The sequence below is a fragment of the Mustela erminea genome, chromosome 9, assembly GCF_009829155.1.
Source record: "Mustela erminea isolate mMusErm1 chromosome 9, mMusErm1.Pri, whole genome shotgun sequence".
Taxonomy (NCBI): domain Eukaryota; kingdom Metazoa; phylum Chordata; class Mammalia; order Carnivora; family Mustelidae; genus Mustela; species Mustela erminea.
The window spans coordinates 38,564,946-38,571,492 of record NC_045622.1 but is presented as its reverse complement, the minus strand read 5'-3'; the positions used below and the strand labels follow the sequence as shown (position 1 = coordinate 38,571,492).

Genomic DNA, 6,547 nt, shown 5'->3' with positions numbered 1-6,547 from the left:
AAACCCAGATATCAGCTTTGACTTCCACATACTATACATGCAATCTTTAGGAATGCATCGGTTTGTAAAGATTTTTGGAAATTCTACAAAATATTTGGAACTTCTCACCACTTAACTCCCCCCTGGTCTGAGTCACAACTTGCTTGGAATGTTGGAACAACCTCTACTGTGCTGTCTTTCATGGTCTCCTCCCCACCTCTACCATTCTCTTGACTCACTTTCTTCAGGCATTTGATGTTTGCCTCTATCTCTAACGACGTCAAGGCCATGGGGTGAGAACAGCATCTGGCTCATGCTAAGTGCTGGTATTGGATAAATGGACAAGGAACATACCCCAGCAGACCCTGGGGACCTGACTCCCAGTGTATGTTGAACGAGCATAAAATTTAGCTTAGGGTCCATGAGATGTTATCCTGTTTCATGTAAAAAGTTAGGGAACAAAGGCCACTGAGTTATATCTCTTCACTCCTCATCCTACAGGCATCTGACTTAGACTACTATGTGGGGCAACAGCTTGAGCCCAAGCTTCCAACGGAGCTGCTTGGAGTTCCCACCCCACTCTTGGCTGAGTGATCTTGACATGTCCTGCCCTATCAGGGTCTGCATAACAGAGCACCTAGCAGCAGGAACCACACAGTAATGCTGGACTAACCCACAGGCACTCCTGAGATCCTGTCCTACGCCATTGTGAGTATACTTTTCACATCCCAGAACAATTTAACCTCCCCGGAGGAAGGATAGGCCGTAAGTGACTAAGTCTGAGGGAAATGAGAAAAGCTGGGATAGAGTCGTGGCTGGGAATGAGGTAGAGGGTCCTGAATCATCACAGCCCAGGGCATAAACGCTTTGCAGACAATGGGCTTTAAATCATAGCTCATTAGCCTACCTAGAGGTTCCCTATTTACCTCTTTCGAAGAAATGAGTAACCAGGACAGTTACTTCAGTTTTTATTAATCTTATTCAGTAGGTACACAAAATTCTATTTTTATGGTGGAAGATTGCTATAGAAACTGCATGCTTCATTTCTTGCTGGCCTTTACCATGGACTTGGTGACCTTGCCAGCCCTAGAGGACTTCACCGCCTTAATAACTTAGTAACTCCCACGGCCACTGTTGTTCTCCTGCCCCACATGGCAAAGCAGCCTAGAAGAGGCAGAATGAGGTTTCTGGAAAGTGGTATGGAAGGAGATGCTCCTTAGCCCGTGCCTCGCCTAAAGGAGACAATGCTTTTTTCCCGGGACTCAGTAGTAACCTGACTCACCTAGAGGTGGGGACTCCGAGAAGGTCTCTGCGCACATGGCCTTGCCAGGGACCACCTGCACGATGGCGTCAGTCACGATGGACTTCAGGGCCTTGGGGTTGTCCTCGAGCTTCCTGCCCGAGCACTGGTCAATCTTTGCCCTCAGTTCGGCAAACTGGCAGGAGACGTGAGCTGTATGGCGGTCCGGCAGGGGACTAGAGCCATTGTGGATCTGCCCGGGTGTTAAGACAATCACCTGTGCTAGAAAGCTGGCAGCCTCCGTGTGGGGTGGAGGGGGAAGGGGGTTGGGGGGAGCGGGTTGGATCGTTCTTGCTGTTCCGGCACGAATCCACGGTGAATGTCCTTTATGGACACATTCTTCACATTGAAACCCACGTTGTCACTGGGCAGGGCCTCACGATGCCATCTCCCGACTTGACCTCTGTGGTGAGGTTCGTGGGGGCAAAGGTGACTAACATGCCAGGTTTCAGGAAGCTTGTCTCCACGAAGTCCACAGACATGGTGCCAATGCCCGTCCCAGAGAAGTCAGGGTTGTCCCACACACCTCTGCCCCCAGAGAACTGACTTCTCCAGAGGTCCCTTGGTTCTGCATTCAAGGACAAAGGACCACCTACAGAGCCCGTATGAAGCACCAAATGGACTGGGAAGCATTTAAATGACCTAAGTTGGAAATGCCAGGTGCTCTTAGACTTCGAATCCTAGCTCAGAAGCTGTGGATTCAAGTCGGGATGCGAACCCTGGCCATCACACACCAGAGCTCTTTCCTAACCTTTGCTCATTCCGGAGTGAACAGTCTCCCCTTGCCCAGCCTGGCCATGCCCAGGGGTCCTGCCTCCTAGTGAAATTCTCCTCTAGTTCCACAAATGAGCTTCTAGTCCTTCCCGGAGCCCAAGGAGGCTCCTGGGGGCAGACTGCTTTACCTGGGATGTGCCAGAGATCATGTTCTTGAAGTCCCTGTGGCTTGGGCTATCGATGATGGTGATCAGTACTCGCCAGTCTCAAAGTCTCAAAAGTTCCAGAACCGAGATGTTGAGGGTGATGCCGCTCTCTCTGCCCTCAGCTTGCCCAGCACCCAGCCATATTTGAAGGAGCCCTTGCCCATCTGGGGAGGGGTAGCGTGCATGGATGGCAAGCAGACAAGTTGATCACAGCCAACTTCCAGGCACCTTGACTTGCAGCGTGCACCCTGCTTTCTGCACTCTGCAACGAGACCCACCCAGAGAGGGGACGGACCCCAACCCCTGCTATTCCTAGCCAGAGTGGGTGCCTTACCTCAGTGGTCTCCTTCTCAAACTTTTCCATGGTTCTCTTATCGATAACCCCACACTTGTCGACAAGGCGCCCAGTGGTGGTAGACTTGCCGGAGTCATATTGTTGCCAATGACAACAATATTGAAATGGGTCTTCTCTTTGCTCATGGCTGAGGCTTCACGAGTCCCTGCTGGACAGACAGTGGGAGTGGATGAGGCCAAAGCATTCCAAGCCTGCCTCCTTTTTAGTTTATTTCCCTCCACACTGCTTGGGTCCAGCACCCTTTTCCACCTCAAAGCCTAGCCCAGAGTCCAGGACAGGGTGGCAGGTGTAAGCTGACAAGTAACACTGACCCCACCTAGGCTTACATGCGGGGATGAGTCCCAGGGCCCTGCTGGGCATTTCCAAGCTGTTCTACCTCATCTTTTCTCCTATGTGGGCCTTCCCCAGAATACCAAGTCTCAGTCAATCTCTACACCTCCAACCCCACCCCACCCCCTCTGGCTCACTTCTAGTGCAAGAGACCCTGATGCTCTCTGGTTTGCAGCTAATCCCCTTTAGTCCTCACCTTAAAATAAAAGAGGCAAGCTTGATCCAGGGACCAGCAAGAATGACAGTAGCTGCGAAGGCAGAGAACATCTTGCATCTTGCTTTTGTAAAGCTCGCACCGGACCCTCCTTCTGGATCCCACCAAATCTGAAACCACAGCTAACTGCTTAGAAAATGCCACTCCCTAACCCCAGGCCCAATTTGGGAGACTTTGACCTTGACTGATTGGGTGTTTGGATGAAGAAAGTGTGGGTGAGGCTCCCTGATGCTTTTTTAAGTAGGCTTGCTGGGCATGTGGAGTGGGATGGGGGAAGGGCTGGATATGAGAAAAAAGAAAATATACAATACAGGTGCATAGGACCAGACTTGTGCAGGTGCTCCCTCAAGACTAAGGGCAGAGTGGTCATGGCTTTTCATTCATTCATTCATTCATTCATTCAGCATTTATTGAGGAGTACAGCATCCAATGCTGTTCAGAAGAATGAGGACCCCCAAATTAGGAAGCACTCATGGCCTTTCTTTTGAGAAGCTCTTGGGCCCCTGGAGAGAAAGATGGCAGTCCCTTCTGGGTCTCCTCCAAGTCAGCAGTCCAGAATCACTTAAAGAGGGGGCTGCTTGGATTGCATTGAGACCGGCTGTGGCTGTTTGGAGCCTTCCGAGGCCAAGTATGTCCTCATCCTTCCCCTGGGAGGTCCTTGGCAGAGCTCTGTCACACACAGTAAATGCTCCCTTGTTTCCCCAGCCGCTTGCCCCAGCTCCTGCTTGGGCCCAGGAGGATGGGAGGTCTGGGGGGCATCTGGACTTTCTGGGTTCCTGGTCCCATGGAGGCCCACATCCCTGAGTATTGCCCATATGTCATTTTTTAAAGCACCAAGAAACTAGAGTGTCGGAGACATGAGGGCCTTAGGAAACATCGAAAACATCCCTTTGTTGCAGAAGCAACTAAGGTCTCAGGTGATAAAACGCTTCTTCAAAGATTCAGCAACTCCTTGTTCAGCACTGTCACTATGTTCCCCTCATCCATTCACCTTCTAGAAGAAAAGAGGCAGAGCCCATTTGTCCATTCCTCTAACATCTAGGAGTAGCCCTGCTTCCTCTGCCCTGGGAGCGGTAGATGCAAATATGGACGATACTCCCCTGTGACTGTGTAGATGCAAATATGGATGATACTCCCCTGTGACTGTTAAAGGGATTCACACTCTGGACCCCACAAAGCTCTTTTGATGTAAGGATATAGGACTAGGAGGGCCGTCAGTGGGGCCGGCTGGTTTAGGAGAGTCCCAGGCATATGAGGAGGTGAGGACGACTTCACAGAGGAGGAACTTCATTGGGTCTTAGACAGTGAGCATGTTGGGGCCCATGGTGGGGGGATGGGGGGGAGTGGGGAGGGCCACTCGCCAGGCAAAGGAGTCTGCTGAGCACGATGCCTACACTCCATTTGCCCAGAGGGCAGGGAACGGATTGGAGAAAATGGTAGCTAAAAAGATGAAGAGGGAAAAATTATACATTAACTCCTCAGCATTTAATTTTCCTCCACTGTAAATCTAATTATATAATCCCCCTGCTTAAATCTCTTGATTACTCTTTATTGCCCTCAGGGGGAAAATTACCCGTTCATTACATGAGACTGAGACTGGAGGCAGGGGGCCCCTTAGGAGCCTAATGCAGGAGTCCTGGAGGGAGATGGTGGGGCCCTAGCCACGCCAAGCCACGGATGTGCACTGGATGTAAGTGGAAAGGAAATCAGAAGCCAGGGAGGGAGACCAGGAGCGCTCATGGAGCCCTTGTCATCAGGATGGGGAGCACAATGTCTTCTCCCTCCTCCCAGAGTCAGGCTCAAACCCTTGAAGCAGCTCCCAGCTCCTGGAGAACTGTGCTGTGAGCTCTATGGAATTGGAGTCTAGACCTCTCCCCGGCTCTGCATCCCATGCACACGTGCAATTGAACTGATCCCTCCCTGAGTGAAATTCCCCAGGTTTAACGTGAAACCGTAATGACATCTCATTTCAGCCTTGTCAAAGTCACGCAGAGGCAAATTGAGCAAATACGACAAATTCACTTCAGAGTCAGACCTGAATCTAAATGCTGCTTCCCCTACTCATACGAGGTATGTGAACTAGCCTTTCTCTGCTTCAGTTTCCTTATCAGTAAAGTAGGGAACATATCTGCCTCCTGCTTCTTGGATGGATTATGTGAGATCATTCTGCCCACTGCCACATGGCACATGGCACATGGCACATGGCCCATGGCAGGTGATAAATAATGGGTACCTACTAGCTCGTCTTCCTCTCCCTGTCTTATGTGGCCAGACTCCTCTGACTGAGAGGGGAAGCACTCCTGTATAGACAAAACGATCTGCCCAAGGCCACAGACTACATTAATGAAGAAACAGGAGGCTACCTTTCAGTCCCTGGGCTTCCAGGCTTCTTCTGAGCCAGACTGTCTCCTCATTAAGAATTATTGTTACACTTCTTCCATTTGAGCCACTTACATCGTATCTCTGTGGTCTTGGCTGACTCAGAACTGGAGGAATAATCAGAATTAAGAGGTTTTCTGACTTTGAAATAAACTGAAGGGTAAGTGTTCCTGATAGAATGACTTTTCCTGCCTAGTATAATTGGCTATTGCTAGGGGAAATATCCCCACCATTTACAATTTTGAAGGGACCCAGCCATTCATTATCTGTTTATTGGAAATAGTATTTACAATTCATAAACACTAAGGCATCAGAGTTTCTGGAATGGGATGGTTACAAATTAGAAATGAGTCTATAGTGACTATCATGCAGGCTTTGGACGGGATGAAATAAGATCATTTAGATGGACAAGCCAAGGCAGTGAGGAAATGCTGAGATAAATGGAGTGACACGGTCAAGATACACTTGCTGGGCAGCTGCATACAAATGGAGAGAGGTGACTTTGGGGAGCACCGCGCCGAGAGGGTTAATTCCTAAAGGACTAACTAGAAGATATCTCCAATTTTAGCATATGAAGTAAATACATTTGTCAAGTAGTTTCTCTCTCTAGATAACTATTAACCAAAGCCCCTTGGTCTCTAGAGCTAGTGAGCAGAGGTATAGCTATCAGATTCCACTACTTTGTCTGAGTTTCTAGGCACGGAACGCATTGCAGACATAGACCAAGTCTGTTCATGGCACCAGGACATTGACAAACAAATGAAATGAACCAGAGTTAGCAATGGGGAGCTTTAAAAGATGGAAGTTTAACACCTCGTACCGACAAGTCAGAAGAGCCACGAGCACTTTGGTTTTGGTGGGCTGCTGGATTAGATCTGATTTGAACAAAATGGATTCACTGCACCATAGACCTATCTTCTGTGTCCCTGGTAGGTACAAAGCCATTCTCTCTGGGGGAAGCTTCAGTAAGATTATGGGTATCTTCCACAAGGGGTTGGGTTGAGGTGGATATGGGGAAGACTCCTTTTCTGATTCCTTCTACTGACCAAGCTCCTGGTATTTTTATTTAT

The 6,547-nt window shown here is 49.4% G+C and overlaps 1 pseudogene; it reads right to left on the bottom strand.

The window, feature by feature from the left end:
• Nucleotides 1–1,019: 1,019 nt before the first annotated feature.
• LOC116599725 lies at nt 1,020–2,679 on the bottom strand (annotated as a pseudogene).
• Nucleotides 2,680–6,547: the final 3,868 nt, after the last annotated feature.